This window comes from Balaenoptera borealis, assembly GCF_965194805.1.
Source record: "Balaenoptera borealis genome assembly, chromosome: 6".
In the NCBI taxonomy this organism is placed as follows: Eukaryota; Metazoa; Chordata; class Mammalia; order Artiodactyla; family Balaenopteridae; genus Balaenoptera; species Balaenoptera borealis.
Genome location: NC_138863.1, coordinates 91,539,514 through 91,564,284, shown reverse-complemented (window position 1 = coordinate 91,564,284; position 24,771 = coordinate 91,539,514). Strand labels below are relative to the sequence as shown.

Sequence of the window (24,771 nt, the reverse complement as noted above, 5' to 3'; positions counted from 1 at the left end):
CAGAGTATTTTTTATTTCAGTTATTGTATTCTTCATTTCTGTTCGGTTGCTCTTTATATCTTCTCTTTATTAAAAACTTCTAACTTCTCGCTCTGTGTATCCATTCTCCTCCCACTTTCCTTGATCAATCATCTTTATGACCAGTACTCTGAACTCTTTCTCTGGTAGACTGCTTATCTCCACTTCACTTAGTTCTTCTGAGGTTTTATCTTGTTCTTCTGGCTGAAACATATTCCTCTGATGCCTCATTTTGTCTAGATTTCTATCTGTGTTTTTATGTCTGTGGTAGGTTAGTTACGCTTCTCCACCTTGGAGAAGTGGCCTCTGTAGGAGGTGTCCTGTGCAGCCCAGCAGTGCACTCCCCTGTCGTCACCCAAGCTCTATGCTCTAGGGGTTCCCCCTAAGAGAGCTACGTGGGTCCTTCTGTTGTAGTGGGCTAACTGGACAGGCTGGTAAGCCCCTGGCCTGGTTAGTGGTTAGTTGCCAGGCCCTGCCTTGTGCAGATGCTTCTGGCTGATGTTTAGTGGGGCCTGGTCACTAGGTGGCTGGTTGCAGAATCCTAGGGGGCCCAGGGGCTAGTGCTGGCTCACTGGTGAGCAGAGTCAGGGTCCAGAAGAGTCTGGGGCTGTTGCCCACTCACTTGCTGGTGAAGCCAGATCCTGAGGTTAGTGCAGACAACTGGTTCCTAGAGTCCGGCTGCAGGGTCCAGGGATCCAGAGCTCACTTCAGCTTGTTGCAGGGGGCATCGGGGGAGGGGTTGGTTCCTGATACAGTTGGGTCTGGGGTCTGGGGTGTCCCACAGGTTGCCTTGGCCTGTTAGTTGGCCAGGCCAGGGCCCAACTGGTCCTAGGCTAGGGTCTGGCCTGCACTGTGGGATTGTAGTTTTCTTGCTTCTGGTGTCTGCCCCCTGGTGGATGAGGCTGGTCTAGAGGCTTGATCTGGCTTCCTGGTGGGAGGGGCCAGTGCCTGTCTACTGGTGGGTGGAGCTGGGTCTTGGCCCTCTGGTGGGCTGGGCTGTGTCTGGGCTAGAGCCCAGAGGTGGCTACGGGGTCTTTAGTCTTTAGGCAGCCTGTCTGCTGATGGGTGGGGCTGTGTCCCTGCCCAGGTAGTTGTTGGGCCTGAGGCGTCCCAGCGCTATCATTTGCAGGCTGTTGGGTAGGGCCAGGTCTTGGAGCTAATGATCCAAGATGTCAGCAGCAGTGTTCACGTGGCTGAATATCCCCCCCATATGTCCAACACCAGTGTCTTCGTCCCCAGAGTGAGCTGCAGCCTCCCTCACCCCCTCACCTCCCCAGGAGACCCTCCAAGACCAGCAGGTAGGCCCAGCCCAGGCTCCCATCAAATTACTCCTTTTGCCCTGGGTCCCAGTGCACGTGAGATTTTGTGTGCACCCTTTAAGAGTGAAGTCTCTGTTCTCCCCAGTCCTGTGGGGCTCCTGCAGTTAAGCCCTGCTGGCCTTCAAAGCCACGTGCTCTGGGGGCTCCTCTTCCTGGTGCTGGACCCCCAGGCTGGGGAGCCTGACGTGGGGCTCAGAACTCACGCTCCTATGGGAGAAACTCTGCAATAGAATTTTTCTCCCATTTGTGGGTCAGCCACCTGGGGGGGTATGGGATTTGACGATATCACGAGTCTACCCCTCCTACCTGTCTCGTTTTGGTTCCTTCTTTATGTCTTTAGCTGTAGAAGATCTCTTCTGGTAGGTTCCAGTCTTTTTCATCAATGGCTGCTCTGCAGATAGTTGTGCTTTTGGTGTGCTCGTGAGAGGAGGTGAGCTCTCTTGGCTGCAGTCTCCAGAAACACCTTTTTTAATGACTGATTGTGCAGAGAAGAGTCACATGCATGTTACTTTTATTAAATGATAAATGACATCAAACGTGGTAGCCTTAATATATAGGTCCACGGGTATAACTTGGCTTCACCTCATAATCACCTGAAGAATTTTTAAAAAAAATTTTTATGCCTACGGCCCATCTCCTGAAGGTACTGATCCAATTAATCTAGTCTAAGGCCTTGCAACAGCATTTTAAAAAACTCCTGAATTGAGTTGAATGTTCAGGCAAGTTTGGGAACACATTTATTGATAGTATTGTATGTGGCAGTGTGCCTCAAACTTGAAGGTGCATACAAATCACCTGGCGCATCTCGTTCACTCTCAGATTTTGATTCCATAGGTCTGGGGTTGGGACTCAGATGCTATACATCTAACAGGCTCATAGGTGATGCTGATTTTACTGGTCCTTGGACCACCACCATTTGAGTTGCAAGAGGTGGGCAGTGGTTCTCACACCTGGCTGCCCATTGGGATCAACTGGAGATTTTTTAAAATCCTGCTGCCTAGGACCCACCCCAAAAATTCTAAAGTAATTTTTGTGGTGTGCAGTGTGTGCATCTGTTTTTTATTGCTGTTGTTGTTTCATTGCTTTTTTAAAAGCTTTCCAGATGATTCTAATGTATGCAAAGTTTGAGAGTTACTGGTATAGAGGAGTGATTCTCAAGCTTGTTCAAACATCAGACATTGCAGGGGAGTTTTAAAAATATACTAATACTCCAGACCCAGACTAGGCTGATCAAATCAGAACTTCTAGGGAGTGGGACTAGGCATAAAGGTATTTTAAAAGCATGCCTTATGATTTTCATGAAGGCCAAGTTTGAGAAACCCCAGTATAGACGAGGCTGGGAAGTATGTTAGAGCCCAGGCTTTGAAGAAAAGTCAAAGCAAGGTTCTGTCTCCGTCTATGCCATTTTCTGGCATGTTCACAATAGCAATGAAAGTATAAAATGAAGAAAAAGAAATATTAGAGGGTCTTATACAACCAAGCAAGACATGAAAGGAGATTACAATAAAGAGAGAAAACTCACAATACTTCTGGATTATTAATTTCCTTGTTTGACCAAATAATCTTTAATTTCAAAGACAGTATAGGATGACTTTTTAAATAATGGAAATACATAACTATACAACTAATGGAAATAAGCAAGACCAAAAAATTTTTTGAAAAAGGAAAATGTGGGGAATAATCTTTCAGATATCAAAATATGCCATAAGACCATAATAATTTAAAATGTTCCAGGGAATTCCCTGGTGGTCCAGTGGTTAGGACTCGGCATTTACACTGCAAGGGCCCGGGTTTGATCCCTGGTTGGGGAACTAACATCCTGCAAGATGCGGCGAGCCCAAAAAAAAAAAAAAATCCAATTTGGGCAGAAGAACAGAAAGTGAAACAGAAAAAGCAAAAACTGGATCTGTAAACTGTATAAAAATTTTCTAAAGGTAAAGATGTCATTATAAATCAGTTGGGAAATTATTAGCTGCTTAAAAAACAGAGTTGAGACATTTTGAAAATAATAAAATTGGATTCTACCTCATTTCATAGACTAAAATAAGCTCCAGAAGGAGTAAAAGCTTAAGAAAAATAGAATTGTTTTAACCTTGATATAAGGAAGGCCTTCTCAAAAAAAATTCAGAAACATATTGAAAAAAATGGACAGATTTGGATGCACACACACACTTTTCTTCCCTGAAAGACAACAAAAACAAGGATTTTAAAAACAAGCAAGGTTCCAAATAGTCAGGAGATTGAATACATACATATATAAATGCACTATCTCCTGAAACCTCAACAGAGTACCATAAAGATATATTTTAACATGTTTAATTTCATAAGGACGAGGAGGGTGAGAGAGAAGGGGGACTGGCAATACACTTCTTCAGTCTAGAAATCAGAAGAATGAGTGTGAGAACTGAAGCAGAAAACAGAAACAAAAATGCCAAAACAAAAAACTGGTTGCTAAATTTGAAAGCTAAAAATTAAGGCAATTTTTTAAATGACACGATCTCCAAAGTCTCAGGAATTAGTGGCATCAGGTACTTCCAATTGTGGAAGTGAACGAGAGGGAACTAAAATAAGGAGAATTGTTCCAAAATTCCATAAGAAGCAGAAGCTGATCCCCTCTTCCACTTTGCCTCATCCCCACCCCGGCAGAGGGCTGGAAGTTTGCTTTTGCCTTGAACAGAGGGTCTCTGAGTCACCATGCATTCTAAGGCAGAGTACTGGAAATGGATATTAAAGGGATGAATGTTTACTGAAGGCTGACATCCCCCTAGCTCTCTTCTTTTTTCATCAGCTCCTGGAACGTTGGCAGCCTCGACTTTATCCTGCAGGCAGGAGACTGGATGGATCTTCCCTGGGGAATGTGACCAGCACAAGAGAAAAGTCCTAAAGAGATGAATATAAGGGGCTCCTCAATACAGTAGCCAAACCATGGTGAATTCCCTGGCAGTCCAGTGGTTAGGACTTCGCACTTCCACTGCAGAGGGCATGGGTTCGATCCCTGGTCAGGAAACTAACATCCTGCCTGCCGCACGGCAGGGCCAAAAAAAAAAAGAAAGCAGCCAAACCACATTTTCTTATAGCGAGTCCCACAATCAATCAGTCCCACTCACCCATTTAAAACTTCCTACAGCTTTCCCCTAGTCTTAAATATAGCAGACAATCAAGGGTTACAAAACAGTGGAGGAAGACTTTGATAGGAAAAAGAAAGACTGAAATGAAAGAACTGAACAAAAACAAGTTGGAAGCAGCAGACCATGCAAAGAGCTGAAAATGTAAACAAACACATACTACTATCAATATTCTCAGAGATGGATACACCATCAAAAGCACAGGCAAGGAAAGCAAAAATATGTAAATAGGGCTATATCAAACTTTGCTGTGTAGCAAAGGAAACAATCTAACAGAGAGAAAAGACAGCCTATGGAATGGGAGAAAAATTTTGCAAACCATACATGTGATAAGGGGTTGTTATCTTTATTTATACGGAACTCCTACAACTCAATAGTAAAAAAAAAAAAAAAACCCAAATAACCCATTTTAAAAATGGGCAAAGGATCTGAATAGACATTTCTCCAAAAAAGGCAAACCAATAGGTGGCCAATAGGTATTTGAAAGGATGCTCAACATCACTAATCATCAGGGAAATGCAAATCAAAACCACAGTGAGATGCAGTGTTCCACAATAAGAATCAGAATGAATGAAAGGTCCACCTTCTTTTGTTTGTTTGTAAAGCAAAAGAGTGACTGTGAAAGTGAGAATGGAGGGGAGAAGCAGCAGGACGCCTCACCTGCAGACGTTCTTGAGGCAGATCATTCATAGGAGAAAAATCCATGTGGATGTCGTGGACCTGGAAACCGACTCTTTTAAAACTACCAGTGCGGGGTCTTCCCTGGGGGTGCAGTGGTTAAGAATCCGCCTGCCGGTGCAGGGGACACGGGTTCAAGCCCTGGCCTGGGAAGATCGCACATGCTGCGGAGCAACTAAGCCCATGCGCCACAACTACTGAGCCTGCGCCCTAGAGCCCGCAAGCCACAACTACTGAGCCCGCGTGCCTAGAGCCCATGCTCCGCAACAAGAGAAGCCACTGCAGTGAGAAGCCAGCGCACCACAGCGAAGAGTAGCCCCCACTCGCCCCAACTAGAGAAAGCTCGCGTGCAGCAACGAAGACCCAATGCAGCCAAAAATAAAAATAAATAAAATAAATACATTTATTTAAAAAACAATGATAAAAAATAAAACCACCATTGTGCATGGCACACCTTTATGCACATCCAAGGTTGCATGAATTTCAATCTGAAGTACTGCTGGCAGGGGGGAAGTTCCTAATTTTGAAAAATAATAATAAAGGCTTTCAGGTCCTAGAAGTGTAGAAGAGGACTGGAGACTGCAGAGAGCCAGGGGAGATGCAGCTGAGAGTCAGCTGTTTCAAAGCCAACTCAGTGCTCGTGGGCTGTACTGAGAATGTTGGTCTCCGTTCTAAGATCAGTGGGAATTCCTTGAAGTAAATATAGGTAGAACAAGGTCAGATTTACATTTTGAAACATTATGGAAAATGAATTTGCTTTAGAAATGTAGATGCAGGGAGAATAAGAGATGTTTCCATCATTCCAGGCAGAGTAGTACAAGTGGTAATGGAGAGAAGCAGACAGATTTAATGGATACTAGAAGATAAAAATTGATAGAAGTTAGTGATTTGGGGATGGGGGGAAGATGGAGATAAAGGTATCCAAGAATGACTTCTAGGTTTCTAGTTTGAAGATCTAGAATTTTTTTTTTCATTATTTTCTCAATAAAAAGGTTTTTCTGAAAATAAAGTATATGATATAATGGGAAATTTTAAAATAAACCTCTTAAAAGAGGGAACATAAATCTTCAAAAGTAGGCAGTTTAAGGTTTTGTTTTTTTTTAGGGGATCTGGAATTTAAAATCATGTTTACAATGTGAACATAGGTAAGACAGCAAAAGGATTTTTTTTAAAGAAGACGACTAATATTTAATAACCTGTAAAATGTGTTTTTAAAAAATGAGATGTTGCACCCCAAGTATCTTGCCTCTGAAATATAACATTGGCCATTTCTCCAAAGTCACCAATGCCAATACCTTTCCATTGCAATACTCAAAGCAAAACCATTTCTCCAGTGAACAATAGGGCTCCTATCTTAAAAAGTCAGCTCTGAACACCACAGAAAAAGTAATTGAATTCAACACCAGTGTTATTTTTTGCCCTGCGCATCTTCCACCATATGAAAACTGAAAGTAATACTGTATCATCAAATTCTCCACTTTCTCACATAGTTCATCTGGTCAAAGAGAATCAAATACCACATCGCTGAAGCACCATCAATTCTCCTGTGGTTATTTTACAAATAAATTTCTTTTTCTCTACTTTTATATAGCACATAAAATTTTCATATAGTTGAAATGAACTGTGCAGAGAAAAAGGTAAATGCCAGCAGGCATCTAAATATTGTAGCATCTGTTATATTTTACACTCTGTAATCACAAATCTTATAAAGCTTCATTGCATTTGAGGCTAGATTTTTCACAAATTATTGAAGATTGATAGCTATAGTAATTATCATTACACTTTTATTTCTATTATATTGAATTATACAAACTTTCTTCTATCTTTTTTCTTTGTTGTAATGTCTTTTTCTGAAAACCAATTTCCAATTTCTGCTTTATATTTTGTTGTAAAAGTCTAAAGTTTATATGATAGAAATTAACATTTTTAAATTCAGTATCCAAAATCTATAGGGGGTGTGTGTGCACATATTTGAGTGTGTGCATGCATACACATGGGTGTAGCATTGCTAATTATTAAAGTCTTTGCTAAAGCACTTAGAAAAAATGGATTGGAACAGAAATAGTAAAATGAATTACTTTGAAAGAATTTTAAAACTGAGATGGAAAGCACCACCAACGCTCTGATTTAGTTTTGCTGTTTGTCATGTTACATAAGCAGGGCTAGTTTTAAATATTTGAAGGTTTCAAACTTCTGATAATATGCATATATCCATTCTGTGTCACCTGCCCTCTTAAGGCCTGCATTCAGTATAAGGAGTAAACCTCAGGTGCCACATAAAGGCTTAGGCTGCCTTTCCAGACTGATTTCATTTTTCCTTTCTTTTAAGTTGTAGACCCTAAGTGAATATCATCTTTTCCCCTCTTTTAATCAACTTGTCAGATTTCATCTCATTTACCTACTTTCAGGGCTAAGTTATTAAGCACTTACTATGTGCTTGGTACTATGTTAAGTGCTGTTATGGAAATAAACCCTTGTAAAACCCCATCTTCACAAAAGAACCACATCTGGTAGGTAAAATCATCTGCAGTTTATAGACAAGGAAACGAAGGTGCAAAGAGAGCCAAGAACTTTGCCCAACACTATTTAATCAAGTCTCCAACATTACTCTACCACAAGGCCACTGTGTATGGTGAGCCATGGTGTATACTGCACAACTCCAGGAATGCCATTCACAGAGCCTATTATATGAATGGTACCCCTTGGAGCTATCCAGTGCCACAGCCCTGTATCTATCTCAAAAGTCTAATCTCTTTTTACTGCACTGTATTTCCATCTCACTAACTCATTCATATTAAAATAACAAGATTAAACAGGAGTTGGGGAAAGAAAAAATAGTGAGAGTTGAGTTTTGCACTGCACTTCTTGAAAACACCACTAATATTTCTACAGAATTATTTTAAGTAATTTGATCCTTAAAGCAACAACTCTTTCATATTTCCATTCTTACAGAAAAAGTAATTTATGATCATTTGTAAATAACCTAAGTACAAGCTAAACTATCATTATGGGCTGCCTTTGTAAACAATATACTGTGTAATTTTTTATTATCACTGCATGAACTAACTAGGGAGCCTGAAATGATCTTTTGATACTCAGAATTAATCATATGTTGATGTGCAGGTTGACACTCATTTGAAGGGGAAGTATGTCTCTTTAGCATTTTAATCTACTTATAAACTTCTCCATTTATTCAGAATTGTACATCTCTAATTGATTACACAAATAGTGCACTTTCCAAATAAAAGACATATTAAAATAGTGAACGTCTGCAGAGACATGGTTAAATGAGCAAAGACAATTCAAAGGCATTTCCTGTCCTAATTTCTTGCAAGTTGACAGACAATGCCCCAAAACTCTCTATCAGATCCAGAATGAACTAATAAACTAATCAGAGCATAACAAGTCTTTGCCAATTGTCTTCATAAGAGAACTATAAGTACGTTTAAGCAGCACTCAGGGGTATTTCTTGTTAAACATGTGAACTTGCTTTGAGAAATATTGTTAAATATTGATAAATTCATGGAATATACTATTTTCACCAGTGATTAGGGCTCCGGGAACAGTGAAATGAAGAGATACATTCATTTCCCCTTGGAACTGCAAACTCCCAGACAATAAAGTCCTCGCTGAGTCTGCTCAGAACTTCTTACCCTTAAGTTGTACCACTGAGGTTCCCATTTACCTCGTTATTGATAGAAACTCTTTGCGGTTTTTGATCATGTACCGTGTGGTCATGGTTCTTTTAGGCGGTTGTAAGTTCTCTTCTCAGGAAAATACTTTCCTTCAGTTCATGACTTTGTAGAATGCCAAGTTGCTAAGGCAAATCCAGAAAACTGTAGGAATAGTAAAATTTGTTAACCAAAGTCATTACCTCATGCCTAAGGGAGCACATAAACCATAAAGCTGTAAGGATTAATGACAATTGGTAAACAGAGAATTACTCTCATAAATAAATATCGATAATTAAGAAATATAAGCAGTGTTTTTCAAACTGTTCCACTTGTGACTGTATAAGCGTTTGTTAAGTTACTTCAACCCCATTTAATATGAGGGTACTTTTTTCTTTTATGGGAATTATTAGCTATACCAACATAATGTCTAAATATGGAAAAGAAAGCCTGCTAGATCATATTAACAATAATTGATATGGTGTACACAAAATCAGGATAAATTGTGCCTGTTTCTCTAAACAAACAAACAAAAAGTCTTCAAAAGAATTTTAAAAATCTATCAAAATATTCCCCTTTCCCTTTTCCTCCTCTTCCTCTTCTTTCTGTTTCTTCTTTTTTCATTTTAAATTCAAGTTATAAACCAAAAGAAGTAAAAATATTTCTACTTCTCTGTAATCATATAGAACTTGATTTCATGGCTCTATTCTATTTTTTATTATTCAATACTTAAAATGGTAAAAGTTATGAAGATATTTTGCTATTAGTAAATTATTAAATATTACAGTTTTCAAATTTTTCCTTGATGTTTATGCTTCCTTACTTGAGGGAAGAAAAAAAAAAGTAGATTGTATCATGTGAGCATATAAAAAACCCCAGACCTCTTCCTCAACATAAAAATTTTCTTTAACAGCTAGAAAAATCTCTCAGAAGTATATTCAAGCAGTCACATTCAGAGCTGTGTCCACTTCCATCCACAGGTATTTTGTTCAATGTGTCTCTTTAAATTCTCTGAAGTGATTCTAATTTTATTATTTCTCAATGTTCTGTCTTTGAATCATCACAAAGTATTTTCATCTAAACTTTGCTGAGTCCAAGTATTTAGAGAGTAAATTCATTTTAAACCTATTGATATCAGTTTTCATGCTGAAAATCATCCAAAGTATGTCCAAGTTAATTCATTTTCCTGTTCCCGATGCAAGGTAGGACAAAGGCACACTGCCCATCTCTATGAGGAAACCTGGCTAATAGCCAATTTACAGAGTATAGGCTGCAAACAGCTAATACTGCCTTTGTGCTTTGTCTCTTTCCAAAGGACAGAAGAATCTAAAAAAATAACCCACCCTGGAGACAAGACACACTTTACAGAAGAAAGATATATCTCAGTAATGATAAAAAAAAATCACGTCAAAAACCTGCAACTTTGTTCCATCTGGTAAAACAACCTCATATTCTTTTCCACAAGCCAGAGGTCACATTGCTACAAACTCAGGAAGGGTATTTTTAACGGATGTGATAAACCTTCTCCTCATTATTTACACTTCTCTCTTTCCCTTATCCGAAGAGACACCTAGGGAAGGTTTGCTTAACCTACACATATACATAAATAAATACGTCCATGTATTTTGCAGGGAGAACGGGGCAATCTGTATGTACATGAAATGTAGACATCAAATCCAGCACGTCCAAAACTAACGTGCATTAAAATAACTCATCACATCCCCATCACTGCATCAGCCTCCCATCCTGAACCTTCTCCGGCATAAGTATCACTGTGTTATCAACCAGACAGTGAGTTAAATGGGGAGCAGGTAACACATTTATTCACCATTCTAATCCCAGCCCTTAGCACAGTGCCCATTGCTCAACATGTAGATGATCCTCAACAAAATACTGAATGGCAGACCCATTTTCTCAATACCTGGAAACATGTGTGACTCATGGTTTGGTGGCAAGGCTACTGGTCTTAGTGCCTAAAGGTTTGGTCTCTATTCAAAGTTTGTCACTATGTAGATGTGTGACCTTGGGCAAATCGCTTATTCTCAATGGGCCTACAAATTGGGAGGTGGGAGGGTGGGAGAGGAATGGGTAACTAGATAGTTTATTGGGAGAAATAATTCTTTAAAATGTGAACTCTGGGCTTCCCTGGTGGCACAGTGGTTAAGAATCCGCCTGTCAATGCAGGGGACAGGAGTTCGAGCCCTGGTCCAGGAAGATCCCACATGCCACGGAGCAACTAAGCCCGTGCGCCACAACTACTGAAGCCTGCGTGCCTAGAGCCAGTGCTCCAAAACAAGAGAAGCCACTGCAATGAGAAGCCCGCGCACCGCAATGAAGAGTAGCCCCTGCTCACCGCAACTAGAGAAAGCCCGTGCGCAGCAACAAAGACCCAACGCAGCCAAAAATAAAATTAATTAATTAATTTAGAAAATGTGAACTCTAAGATTTATTCTCTTCCTAAGCCCCCTATATCTAGACAATAAAGTTTATATAATTTACCTTCAAGATTTTCTTAGGGTCCATACTTTCTTCCCTGTTCCCACTGTCACTCCCCTTAGAGCTGGCTTTCACCATCTAAGTTTTGAATTAATAAACTGCAGTAGGAGGAGGGGTAAATTGGGAGTTTGGGATTAACATATACACACTACTGTGTATAAAATAGATAACCAGCAAGGACCTAATGTATAGCACAGGGACTATATTCAATATCTGGTAATAGCCTATAAGGGAAAAGAATCAGAAAAAGAACAGATATATACATATACATATATATATATATATATATATGTATGTATGTATAACTAAATCACATTGCTGTACACCTGAAACTAACACAACTTTGTAATCAACTATACTTCAATTTTTTTTTTAATGTGAAAAATTTTTTAAAAATAAAACCACAGTACCTGTTCTTAACTTTACTTTCTTGGCCCTCTTTTCCTTTCTCCACAGTGCAGCAGGACAATCTTCCTTAGCCCTTATGCACAATGGTTTTCCAACATTAGTGTGCACAAGAACTCAGCAGCTTGTTACAGAAAAACTCCCAAGACACACCTTCACACACTGCTGCGGCATGCCCTAGGACCTCCATTCGGCACCAGGTGGTCTGTAGGCCACATACTGACACACTTCCTCACTGCAGTGATTTCCAAACTCTTCTGATTTTACAACCGGAGAGGTAAAATATGCTTAAGGAGACACCTTCAAAAATATGAATATTTATAACTAAAACATGTCTATATACATATAGATATATTTCACTTTATTATTTTATTATTGAATCATAACTGATCGATATTTTGTCCTCTTTGGTGCAAGGTCATCACAGGATTCAGGACCCACAACCCATAATCTAGAAGTTCACTTAAAAACTTCAAGTCACAACAGGGAGGCTGTCCTTAAACTGCCTGTGCATGGAGCGTTCGCCACTTCGGCTCCTCTGTGCTCCGGGGAAATATTGTTCACACTTTTATCCAGGTGCGGTAAGGTAGTGTTTGTAAATAGTAACCCTTTTTAAAAACAACTTTGTAGTTCTATATTCTTCCTGTTCCTTTCCTCTCTATTCAACCAGATGTTACGCTCTGTGCCCACAGCCTCAGCAGAGGAGCGTAATGGGGGGAAAACAGTGTAATGGGGCGGGGCGCGGGGAGCAGTCTTATGGAATTTTCTTTTCAAAGCCCCCGGGGTGGGAGAATCTGGTGCACAACAAATTGTCAGCCAGTGGGAAAGAATAGGGTTTAGTCCCGCCCATAACACTCAGGGAGCCCAGGACAGAGTAGAAATGGAAGCCTCCATACCATACGTAGAAATATACAAACGTTATAACTAAAGCTATCAAACTGTTCAACAAACATTTTATTGTCCTGCTTTGAAAATTTACCTTTACAATGACAACTGTGTGTAAAGTTATCTTTTTTTTTGGCCATACCGTGCAGTATGAGGGTTCTCCAACCAGGGATCGAACCTGTGTCCCCTGAATTGGAAGCACGCAGTCTTAACCACTGGACCACCAGGGAACTCCCTAAAGTTACCATTTTTAAGTGACTGAATATTTGCAAAATATCAAAGACAAGTGCATAGTTTTTGTGCACATCTGGTTGTTCTATTCATGTACCAGTGATATTTGGATTAATAGTAAAATATGGGTTCACATAACTTATAAACTATTACATATTTTTTCATAAAATTTATTTTACTTGCCTTTAGTTTAGTAAAAATCACTAATTATTTTAATCAAGACTTTTCACAAACACTCTGTTCTGCTGACAGTAATTTAAAAGTGAAATGTAATTGTATTCAGTCTATAAAATTTAAATATATTTTCATAAAAATGTAAATTTAAGTAACTGTGGAAAATGAAAAAAAAATTTTTATTAAAAAATGACCTGAATAGTCACCAAAAGACCTGAATAGTCACCTCATCAAAGAAGATACACAGATGGCAAGAAAGCATATGAACAGTTGTTCATCAGCACATGTAATTAGGGAACTGAAAATTGGAGGGGGTGAAATTTTTTTATTGAAGTATAGTTGATTTACACTGTCATGTTAGTTTCTGTTGTACAACAAAGTGATTCAGTTATATATATATATATATTCTTCTTCATATTCTTTTCCATTATGGTTTATCACAGGATACTGAATATAGTTCCCTATGCTATACAGTAGGACCTTGTTGTGTATCCATTCTATATATAATAGTTTGCATCTGCTAATCCCAAACTCTCAATCCAACCCTTCCCCACCCCCTCCCACTGGGCACCACAAGTCTGTTCTCCGTGTCTGTGAGTCTGTTTCTGTTTCATAGATATGTTCATTTATGTCACATTTTAGATTCCACATATGAGTGATATCATATGGTATTTGTCTTTCTCTTTCTGACTTACTTCACTTAGTATGATAATCTCTAGGTCCATCCATGTAACTGCAAATGGCATTATTTCATTCTTTTTTATGGCTGAGTAATATTCCATTGCTTATATATACTACATCTTCTTTATCCATTCATCTGTTGAGGGACATTCAGGTTGTTTCCATGTCTTGGCTATTGTAAACAGTGCTGCTATGAACATATGAGTGAATCTTTTCAAATTATAGTTTTGTCCAGATATATGCCCAGGAGTGGAATTGCTGGATCATATGACAACTCTATTTTTAGTTTTTTGAGGAACCTCCATACTGTTGTCCACTGTGGCTGCACCAATTTACATTCTTACCAAAAGTGTAGGAGAGTTCCCTTTTCTCCACACCCTCTCCAGCATTTGTTATTTATAGAATTTTTATTTTTTTATTTTTAAAAATATTTATTTATTTATTTTGGCTGCACCGGGTCTTAGTTGCAGCATGCGGGATCTTTAGTTGAGGCATGAAGTCTTCTTAGTTGTGGCATGCAGACTTCTTAGTTGCAGCATGCATGTGGGATCTAGTTCCCTGACCAGGGATCGAACCTGGGCCCCCTGCATTGGGAGCACAGAGACTTACCCACTGGACTACCAGGGAAGTCCCTATAGATTTTTTAATGATGGGCATTCTGACTGGTGTGAGGTGATCCCTCATTGTAGTTTTGATTTGCATTTCTCTAATAATTAGCAATGTTGAGCATTTTGCATGTGCCTATTGGCCATCTGTATGTCTTCTTTGGAGAAATGTCTATTTAGGTCTTCTATTTTTTGATTGGGTTGTTTTTTTTTGAGATTGAGTTGTATGAGTTGTTTGTATATTTTGGAAATTAATCCCTTATTTGTCACATTGTTTGCAAATATTTTCTCCCATTCTGTAGGTTGTCTTTTCACTTTGTTTACAGTTTTCTTTGCTGTGCAAAAGCTTTTGAGTTTAATTAGGTCCCATTTGTTTATCTTTGTTTTTATTTTCATTACTCTAGCAGGTGGATCCAAAAAGACATTCCTGTGATTTATGTCAAAGAGTGTTCTGCCTATGTTTTCCCCTAAGAGTTTTATAGTATTCTGTCTTACATTTAGGTCTTTAATCCATTTTGAGTTTATTTTTGTATATGGTGTTAGAGAATGTTCTAGTTTCTTTTACATGTAGCCATGTAGTCCAGTTTTCCCAGCACCACTTATTGAAGAGACTATCTTTTCTCCATTGTATATTCTTGCCTCCTTTGTTGTCGATTAGTTGACCACAGGTGTGTGGTTTTATTTCTGAGCTTTCTATCATGTTCCATTGATCTATATATTTGTTTTTGTGCCAGTACTATACTGTCTTGATTACTGTAGCTTTGTAGTATAGTCTGAAGTCAGGGAGACTGATTCCTCCAGCTCTGTTTTTCTCTCTCAAGATTGCTTTGGCTATTCAGGGTCTTTTGTGTTTCCATACAAATTTAAAATTTTTTGTTCTAGTTCTGTGAAAAATGCCATTGATAATTTGATAGGGATTGCATTGAATCTGTAGATTGCCTTGGGTAGTATTGTCATTTTAACAGTATTGATTCTTCCAGTCCAAGAACACAGTATATCTTTCCATCTGTTTGTGTCATCTTCAATTTCTTTCATCAGCGTCTTATAGTTTTTGTAGTACAGGTCTTTTGCCTCCTTAGGTAGGTTTATTCCTAGGTATTTTATTCTTTTTGATATGATGGTAAATGGAATTGTGGGAATTGCAAATTAAAACAACAATGAGATACCACGGCACATCTATTAGGATGGTCAAAATCAGAAACACTTGCAACACGGAAAGCTGGTGAGGATTAGAGGAATAGGAACTCTCATTCATTGCTCCCCTTGGAAGACAGTTTGGCAGTTTCTTACAAAATCAAGCATACTCTTACCATATAATTCAGCAGTTGTGCTCTTTGGTATTTATCCAATTGAATGGAAAACTTATGTCTACACAAAAACCTCCACAAGAGTAATTATAGGTAGTTTATTCGTAGTTGCCAAAACCTGAAAGCAACCAAGATGTCCTCCAATAAGTGAACAGATAAATAAACTTTGGTACATTCAGACAATGGAATATTATTTATCTCTAAGAAAAAATGAGCTATCAAGCCATGACAACACATGGAGGAATCTTAAATGCATATTACAAAGTGAAAGAAGCCATTCTAAAAAGTCTAAATACTGTGTGATTCCAAGTATATGACATTCTGGAAAAGACAAAACTATGGAGAGAGTAAGAAGGTCAGTTGTTGCTAGTGGTTAGGAAGGAGAAAGGGATGAATATTTCTTGTTGAGGGAGCAATTTTTCTTTCTTGTTTTTCATGTCTCTCTTTTTTTTAAAGATTTTTTTTGATGTGGACCATTTTTAAAGTGTTTATTGCTACAATATTGCTTCCGTTTTATGGGGTGTTTTTTGGTTTATTTTGTCCGTCAGGCATGTGGGATCTTAGCTCCCTGACCAGGGATCGAACCCGCACTCCCAGCATTGGAAGGCAAAATCTTAACCACTGGACCGCCAGGGAAGGCCCTTTATGTCTCTTTAAGGACTGAATTAAAGGCAAAGGCAAAGTAATGTTGGCGGTGGTGATGTTAGTTTTAATCACACTTGCTTTACTTCTAAATAGCAGAAACCAGCACACATTTCGAGTTCATTTTACAATGGGGCTTCGGTAAGTCATTCCCTGACAGAAGGAAGGCTCAATATCCTGCATAGAGCATCTCTCTAGCTTCTGGCCAGTTGCAGACCCTGACAACACAAGCAGCGCTGGACAAGGACCATTTCAAGGAGGAGATGAGGTCCCTAGGTACATTCTGTTAAATAGCTCTTTAAACAATAGCCTCAACTTCATTTCCTTTTCTCATATGAACTCTGCACAAGCTAAATCCAGGAGCCTCCACCATGAAGAACAACTTCCTCCTCAACTGAGAATTTTCTCATGTGCCTGCTGTCAATAGTGGTTCTCTCCTCTGTGATTCATCTGTCAATATGGTTCTACACACCTTCTGTCTTCCAAAAGTTTATCAAAACCTTTGGTATGCTTTGTCACTACCTCCCTTTAGTAGCATTTTTATGAGTGAGTTTCTCATTCTCTCTCTCTGGCATTTTGAACAGAAATTGTACCAAGAGCTCTCACTATTTTATTTAGCTCAGGAGACATTGTAGTACATCCTAAAGATAAATTCTGTTTTCAGCTTTGTTTTACTACCCACTAAAGTGCCCAACTATATCATCATCCCCTCCAAAAGCCACACCTTACTTTAAAACTTACTTCAGAAATCTGAGTAAAAATTACAGATTGAGGTATCAATAATGGGGCAAGTCTCAAGGCGTGATATGACTTTATAATTGGATAAACTGGGGATTAGGGTGAGTCTCTCTGCTTATTAATTTTAAAAAATTTTAAAAGACTAATGATTTCTTTGGGAGAGGACACTAAATATGTGAGACTATCAACTTTTTCATAGTGTTAAAATGGGTACATCAAAAAGCTGAGCTGCCGTAAATTCAATAAAGACTTTAAAAATGGTCCACATCAAAAAAAAAATCTTAAAAAAAAAAGTTGAGCCACAGAGTGTAAACTTCCCACATTAACATTATTATTTAATTCCCACAAAAACTATATCAACAAAGTGTCATTTTCTTTACATTAGAAATGATAAAGCTGAGCTACAGAAGCTAAATGACTTGCCCAAGGTCACACAGTTAATAACTGGCTCAGACAGGATTTGACTCCGTGCAAGCCCGGCTGCCTAACTTTTCCGCTTCATTACATGGCACCAACTACTCGGATGGCCCCTGCTGGAACACAGAGAGGAAGCATAGAAGTAAAACATCCAGGACATAGTAGAAAAGTGAAAGTCAGAGTGTGGTGGGGGGAGAGGGATAAGAGATCTGTGAGAGAAATAGTCCACAAACAATTTTTTTTCTCATGTTCCAAAAAGAATTGAAACTTTTATTATGAGAAAATTTATTAAGGCCTAAATGTATCACTCACAACAAAGCTGCAGAAGTGCTACAAAACACCTAGCACAGGAAATATCTTCTCACCAGCAAAATGCAAAATAAACTGGCAACAACATATAAGGGGGCGAGAATATTTATTTTATAAGGATGATAGCAGATATAGCAGTTTCAACACATCTGGGGCAATCGCTTAAGGATGGATCCAAGGAAGCCATATTCTGCAGAATTCCAACTTTTTGGTTCTATTAATCAAAAGAGTGAAATATTACTGAGTGCCTAATATTTGCAACATTATGGGTCAAGCATGATGGAGAAAGTTGAACCAGAGAATCTACCTTGCGGGAGTTTATTAGCTGAAGAAGTTGTCAGAAAAAATCACTGCATACTTTAATGGTAAGCAATATACAAAAATACACAGCACTGTGTAGTGATCTACAACAGCACTGGATTGATGAGGGTCGCTCTTGGTCATAGTTCACTCTCTCTCTTTCCCACATGAACTCTAAGGTACTGATTTATTGTGGTTTCTTTGATTAATTTTTAAAATATATATAAGATTAATCGTATTTTTCAATTCATCGTAATTTTATCATGTTAAAGATCATTTTTTGTTCTATTTTATATCATTCTTATTTTATTATATTTTCCCTTTTATCACTCCTTCCCCTTTTCCATCCTTCCAACCTTCCATCCAAGTGGTTATTTAGATACATTTTATCCTTGGAAGTTGAAGAGTGTTTTTTGTGTGTGCTATTTTTGTTTTTTAATTGGAGTAAAATTGCTTTACAATGTTGTGTTAGTTTCTGCTGTACAGTGAAGTGAGTCAGCTATATGTATACCTATATCCCTTCCCTCTTGGACCTCCCTCCCACACCCCCCATCCCACCCATTTAGGTCATCACAGAGCACCGAGCTGATCTCCCTGTGCTATACAGCAGGTTCCTACTAGCTAGCTATTTTACACATGGTAGTGTATTTATGTCAAACCTAATCTCCCAATTCGTCCCACCCTCCCCTTCCCCCACTGTGTCCACATGTCCCTTCTCTACATCTACGTCTTTATTCCTACCCTGCAAATAGGTTCATCTGTACCATTTTTCTGGATTCCACATGTATGTGAAATGTTTTTCTCTTTCTGGCTTACTTCACTCTGTATGACAGACTCTAGGTCTATCCACATCTCTACAAATGACCCAATTTCATTCCTTTTTATGGCTGAGTAATATTCCATTGTATATATGTACATCTTCTTTATCCATTCGTCTGTCATTGGACATTTAGGTTGTTTCCATGTCCTGGCTATTGTAAATAGTGCTGCAATGAACATTGGGATACATGTGTCCTTTTGAATTATGGTTTTAGTGGGATTGCTGGGTCATATGGTAGTTCTACTTTTAGTTTTTTAAGGAACCTCCATACTGTTCTCCATAGTGGCTGTATCAATTTATATTCCCACCAACAGTGCAAGAGGGTTCCCTTTTCTCCACACGCTCTCCAACATTTGTTGTTTGTAGATTTTTTGATGATGGCTATTCTGACCGGTGTGAGGCGATACCTCATTATAGTTTTGATTTGCATTTCTCTAATAACATGTGATTTTAATTTGCATAAATACTATTGTTACATATCACATTTCTTGCCATTTTCGTCTCACTATTTGTGAGATCATTCCATGTAGTCCAGTGTAAATCTAGCTCATGGTTGCTGACTGTTTTCCCACATATGCATAAGCCTCATTTTACTTGGCCATTTTCTCAGGTTGCCTATCATTTCCTGTTAATACAGCAGTGATGCTATGAAACTCCTCCACCATGCCTTGTGATTTTCATGAGCTGGGCCATAGGGTCCAGTAACACTTATTTCGCTAGGTACTATCAGCTTCTCTCCAGTATTGGAACATTTCACCTTCCCACTAGCTGTCCATGTAGAAAGATGTCTCTACCACCCATCCTCACCTCTACCTGCCTTCAAACTTGGGCTAATTTGGTGATTATAAAGAAGTATTTTATTGTTGTTTTAATTTTCATTTCTGTAATTAGTAGTGGGTTTGAGAATCAATTCATATGTTTATTATATGCTTATGTGAACTGTCCTTTCAAATATTATATTCACCTTCATAGATGTCACTTATTTTGCTGAATAGCTTGTATTTTTTTAAATGTTTTAAATATTAAAGTTCTCACTGTTGTAAATTCCATATGCTAAAATTTCCTATAATATGTCTAACTAAGCATAAAACTTCTATTTTGATTGCAGTTAAAAATTCTAGTTTTTGTTATTTTGTTTCTCCATTGCTGTTGTTCTTGTTATTTTTATGCCTGTGCTTTTATGGATTTTTAAAATAGATATCTTTCCCTAAATCAAGATAGAACATGACATTCTCTTACATTCCCTTCATCTTCATCTTTCTCCTTTTTTTTTTAATATCCAAACTTGTTAAATATCTGTTTTACCAAACAAGGACAATTAAAAATTCAACTTCATCACTGACTGTCACCATTGCATAAATAAATAGGTATTTTAACACCAAATTACAAGGAGGTAATTTCACAATAATGAATAGTCACTTACAATTGAATAAATTTAACACCTTGAAAAACTTCCCACCTTTCTGATTTCTTTTTTTTTTCTCATTTCATAGCACACTAGTTCATGGACCAAGAGTTGGGACCCACTGAATTAGAACATTCCCCATTTTATAGCAGAGACATGGGTGAAGGGAGAACCTGCCCAAAAATGAATGGAAACCTAACAGCTTTGGTCAAGCTCATCTCTGGTGCCCCATTGTACCTTCAGGGGTTGGCTCAGAGTAAGCCCCAGAGAACCAATGATGTGCTCTCTGACACTGCAAATTAGGTTTGTCTTTTCTAGAGTTTCATATAAATGGAATCACACTCTGTATACTCTGTAGCGTTTGGCTTCTTCTGCATAGGATATTTTAGAGAGACATCCGTGTTGCTGTGTGTATCAGTAGTTTGTTTTTTATCACTGAGTAGTGTACCACTGAATGAATATACCATAGCAATCATCAACTCACCCACTGACAAGCATTCAGGTTTCTTCCCCTCTGGAGGCTTTAACAAATAAAGCTGCCATGAGCATTTGTGTACGAGCTTTTGGTTTTCATTTTCCTTAGGTAAATACCTCAAAGTAGACTTTCTGGATTACATGGTTAAAGGTATATTTTACCTTTTAAGAATCTGCCAGTTTTGGGTTTCCCTGGTGGCGCAGTGGTTAAGAATCCACCTGCCAATGCAGGGGACATGGGTTCAAGCCCTGGTCCGGGAAGATCCCACATGCCGCGGAGCAACTAAGCCCGTGCGCCACAACTACTGAGCCTGCGCTCTAGAGCCCGTGAGCCACAACTACTGAGCCCATGTGCCACAACTACTGAAGCCCACGCGCCTAGAGCCCGTGCTCTGCAACAAGACAAGCCACCGCAATGAGAAGACCACGCACTGCAACGAAGAGTAGCCCTCGCTCTCCACAACTAGAGAAAGCCCGCGTGCAGCAACGAAGACCCAATGCAGCCAAAAATAAATAATAAATAAGATAAATAAAATTAAAAAGAAAAAGAATCTGCCAGTTTTACAAAGTGGTCTAACCATTTTATGTTCTAACCAGTGATGCATCCATGGTCCAGCTGCTGGACGTTCTTGACAGCACTTGAGATTTCAAATATTTTTAACTTTAGTTAAAAATAACTAGCTACTTCACTATGGTTTTAACTTGCACTTTCCTAAGGACCAATCATGTGACACATGTTTTCACATGCGTATTGGCTATTTGTGTGTCTTTTGGAAAGTTTTTGTTCAGATCTTTTGACCATGTTTTTAACTGAGCTGCTTGTCTTTTTACTGAGTTTTAAGAGTTCTTTATAATCTGGTTACAAATCTTTCTGAGATAGATGCATGGAGAGTATTTTCTTTTCCAATCAGTGGTTTGACTTTTCAAATTCTTAATTGTGTCTTTGGAAGAACAGACTTTTTACATTTTGATGAAGTCCAATTTATCATTTTTTTCTTTTAGAGCCGAAGTTTTTAAAAATTATAATTAACATCCAATATTATATTAGTTTCAGGTGTAAACTGTAAATTCAATATTTTTATACAGCAGAAATGATCACCACAATAAGTCTACTTACCATCTGTCTCCACACAAACATATTACAGTATTATTGACTATCTTCCTAGGCTGTACAGGATGGTTGGTGCCAGAGCAGCCATTTAGAGTATGATATAGAACTCCCTTATATGGCCACTCCTAGCTGCAAGAGAGGTTGGTAGGGTGCATATTTTGCTTTGCCAAATTCTATAATATATATAATTTGCCACTGACAAGAGGGAGGAAAGGGATAAATTTAGCCAATCAAAACACATGCCAAGAGTACTTCCTCCAAATATCTCACTATGATGTGTCTAGATTTGTTTTTTCTTGGTGTCTCAATGAGCCCCTTCAATAAGCTCTTACATCTCTTGATGATTTAAGGAAAAGTTCAGGCATTCCTTCCTTTTAACTACTTTTTCTTCATTCTGGGGCTTTTTTAGAAAGATAGTGACACATTTCACTCCTCTGTATCTCCTCCCTCTCATTTTTTCCAAATCTTTATTTCTTCCCTGTATCTTCCAGGAGAGATACCGAACTTGATATTCCAATTTGCTATATCATCTTTCAGCTGTATTTGATCTAGGATTCAATCTATGCACTGACTTCTTTATTTTAATAATTATAGGTTTTATACCCATTTTCTCCTAATGGTTCCTTTTCACAAATTCTTGATACTCTTTCTCTTTACAATAATCATCAGTTTTTTCTCCCTGAGAATAGTCTTGTTTGCTCTAGCTTACTAGTTCTGTGCTCTCATGCATAGATTAATATCTTGTTTTCTTCTTCTCATAGTCTGTACCCTCTTCATTATTGTCCTCAAGAGTTTATGGACAAAGGGATTACAAGCTAGTTTTGCTTTACACGATGAAGAAGGGCAAAGTCAAGGCCCCAGTTAATACTCTTCTAGGTGAATTTACGGCATCAGGTGTGGTGTTGTGCCTGTCAGAGAGCCTCTTTTTTTTTGGCCATGCCCTGCAGCATGTAGGATCTTAGTTCCCTGACCAGGGATCGAACCTGTGTCCCCTGCTTTGGAAGCGGGGAGTCTTAACCACTGGACCACCAGGGAAGTCCCAGAGAGAGCCTCTTAGGTTACAGTCTTGGGTGAGTCTTCATTTGCCCACTACTTCAGATGACCTTGACCCTTAAGGCACCTCCCAATACCTCTGCCCTGGAACCGCTCATTTCTAAGAGTTTCTACCTGTGTCATATTCACTGGCTCAAAGAATTGATGGGGGGGAGAAGAGGCAGCCCCAAGGCCCATCCATCCCACCTCCATTTGCTGTGATGGGCTCCCCATTTAACCTACGTTCCAGGATTGCTCTGCTGCTCCGCAACACCTCTGAGTGCTGTAGGCACTGCCCTTTTCATGCCCTTCCAGAGTGGTAGGGCTAACGACATTGTACTTGGGATAGTATGGAGAAAATAAGGGGCCGTAACTAGAAAGCTCTCCCACCCCCAACCTACTTCCTATCTGTGGTGTCTGCCTTTCTCCCATTCTAAATTAAGCATTTATTCTACATCAGGACTGTAATAGGCTGAATTGTGTCCTCTAAAAGATAATGTCCACCCAGGACATTAGAATATGAACTTATTGGGAAACAGACTCTTTGCAGAGGGCCTTAATTTAATTAGTAAGTTAATATGAAATCATATTGAATAGGATGGGTGGCTGGTGTCCACCAAGTGGACACCAATCCTTTGTCCTTTTATAAGGACACCAATCCAATGACTGGTGTCCTTATAAAAGAGGAAAGAACAGAGCAACACAGAGTCACAAGGAGACACAGGGAAGAAGGCCATGTGAAGACCCAGGCAGAGATTAGAGTGACGCAGCTACAAGCCAAAAACATGCCAAGGATAGTTGGGTGCTATCAAGCTAGAAAGAGGTAAGAAAGAATTCCTTCCTAGAGCCTTCAGTGGGAGCATGGTCCTTCCAATACCAGTTTCCAGAACCCTGAGAGAATGAATTTCTGTTGTTTTAAGCCACCAAGTTTGTGGACGTTTTTTATGGCAGCCCTAATACAGGTACCCAACCACTTTACTTTTGTTAAAGTCTAAAATTCTTCAACTCCTTTAGTATCTCCAGAGTTAGATTTGGAGGAGATAACCAGAAACTTGTATTGACTGAATATACTATCTTCCACTCTGGTATAACAGTTAGCGGCAAGCTACTGAATCCTTACTTAGTTTTCTCATGTAACATGAAGCATTGCAGTTGGTAGTTCAAGGCTGGGACAGAGGTTTCACAACGCTGCTAACAATCTAAATCTCTATCACTCTGTATTGTAATTCTCAGCATGTGGCTTTTGTCACCATGCGTACAGTATGTCTGCTCTACCTCTAGGTAATATCTGAATTTCAAGTAGTAAGAGGTATGAAGTACAAACAACAAAAAGAATATTCGAGGTGAATTCATCCCTGTGGAAAATAATTGCTTTCCCAGACATTCCAACTAGTATACATCCACTTACAGCACACTGGGGCAAATGTGCCAGGCGGCCACCCCTAGCTACAAGTGAGCGTAGGGAATCATATATTATTAACTTGGCATATTTACTTCCTCTAGTAAAACAGAAAGAGAGAACAGATATTGAAGAAGCAACTAACATTGTCCGCCACAGATGGAAATTTTGACAAAACTTCATTTTGGTGAGAAACCTTCCCTAGCGAAGAGTTAATTTGCAAAAGCAATGCAAATACAAAACCAAATTTCTAGGATCTGCTTATATAACAAACCCTCACCTGGTCTCCTTAATGGGGTGCACAGGAAAGAGCAAAGGATTTAGTGTGTGACTGTCCTGGCTCCAATCCTTATTTCTCTAACTCAACTGGAGCTATTGGTTTCTTCTCTTGTCTACAAAAATGGTGCTTAAGCTACCTCTTGACATCGTGATATTTGTATAAGCATCTGCTACACAGAAGGAAACCTACTAGTTTCTTGTTCTTCCACCCAATCAAAATCCTACCCAAATCAAATATTATCTCTTCACG

General features: G+C 38.9%; 1 long non-coding RNA gene across 1 annotated transcript in view; it reads right to left on the bottom strand.

Annotated features, from left to right (window-relative positions):
• Nucleotides 1–1,866: 1,866 nt before the first annotated feature.
• The window catches only part of LOC309630500, a 141,858-nt gene continuing 118,953 nt past the window's right edge, over nucleotides 1,867–24,771 (bottom strand). The window contains exon 5 of the long non-coding RNA XR_014245707.1: nucleotides 1,867–8,976. This is a non-coding gene — a long non-coding RNA (uncharacterized lncRNA). The remainder of the gene's footprint in view (nucleotides 8,977–24,771) is intronic.